The sequence below is a fragment of the Gavialis gangeticus genome, unplaced genomic scaffold (assembly GCF_001723915.1).
Source record: "Gavialis gangeticus isolate Ggan-Ray unplaced genomic scaffold, GavGan_comp1, whole genome shotgun sequence".
Classification (NCBI taxonomy): Eukaryota; Metazoa; Chordata; order Crocodylia; family Gavialidae; genus Gavialis; species Gavialis gangeticus.
The window spans coordinates 38,793,528-38,794,998 of record NW_017729034.1 but is presented as its reverse complement, the minus strand read 5'-3'; positions in this window follow the sequence as shown (position 1 = coordinate 38,794,998).

The following is a 1,471-nucleotide window of genomic DNA, read 5'->3' as shown; positions in this document are numbered from 1 at the left end:
GGAACTTGGCGTGAGCTAAAGAGATTCAGAATAATTTCTAACTACCTGGCATTGTTCCTAGAGAAAGAATACATGTCAGCAGACTTGAAGTGCTAGCTCCCCTTGCTGATCTGTCCATTGCTCCTGTGAGAGCTCAGCATGGGCAAAAGCTCAGAAGGAGATCTCTGTGAAGGGAAGAAGCCTGCTAGGATGTGGCACTCGCCCCATGCTCTTGCTGCCCTGCTTCTGCCCTTTGTTTCTTCTCCTATTCAATTTTTTCTGCACTATCTGCCAGTTTCTGTCAGAAAAGTAATAACTGTCTGAGTGCTGGTGAATGTCTAGCAGAAAGTGTGTTTATTTCCACTGATCTGTGAAAGGAATGGACTTGGGCTATAAGCCCCCTGACCACACAAGTGATGCGAGGCTTTAATACAAGTACACTGTGTTCAGTTTATGCCAAATGATGGGAGATGTTCCTTGTTGGCAATTCAAAAATGACCAAAGGATACAAGAGACTCCCAAGAGTTTGAGGTGAGGGAGGCTCCTCTGTAAGACACTTCAGCATCAGTTAGAAAGCATTTTCTGTTTTCTTATTGATTCTCTCTAAGACCTTGTTTTTTTTTTCCCTTGGACTAATGTTTCATAGTTTCATAGTTTCTAGGGTCAGAGGGGACCTGAGCAGATCATCGAGTCCAACCCCCTGCCATGGCAGAAAAGAGTACTGGGGTCAGACAACCCCAGCAAGGTGTTCATCTAACCTCATCTTAAAGACCCCCAGGGTAGGAGCCAGCACCACTTCGCTTGGAAGTCAGTTCCAGATCCTAGCCGCCCTGACCGTGAAGTAGCGCCTCCTGATATCTAGCCTAAATCTCCCCTCTGCCAGCTTGTGACCGTTATTCCTGGTCACTCCTGGCAGTGCTCGGGGGAACAGGGACTCCCCCAATGCCTGCTGGTCCCCTCTGACTAGTTTGTAACAGGCCACTAGATCCCCTCTTAGCCTTCTCTTGCGGAGGCTGAACAGGTTCAGGTCCCTTAGCCTCTCCTCGTAGGGCCTGCCCTGCTGCCCCCTGATCATGTGAGTGGCCCTCCTCTGGACCCTCTCCATGCTGTCCGCATCCCTCTTGAAGTGCAGCGCCCAGAACTGGACGCAGTACTCCAACTGCGGCCTGACCAGTGCCGCATAGAGGGGGAGGATCACTTCCTTGGACCTGCTTGAGCTGGACCTGCTTGATCTGTGGATGCATGACAAGGTGCGGTTGGCAGTCAGCAAGTTCCTCCTAGTCTCCAATCTAAATTTTCACTGCTGCAGCTTGAGGCCACTGCTCCTAGTCTGGTCCCTTACAGCCACAGAGAAAACCCCATCTCCATCTTCTCTGTAATCACCCTTCAGGTATTTGAAGACTGTTATCAAATCTCCCTTCAGTCTTCTCTTCTCCAGACCTTTCCAAACTGTCTGCATCCTTCTTGAAGTGCGAGATCCAAAACTGGACAC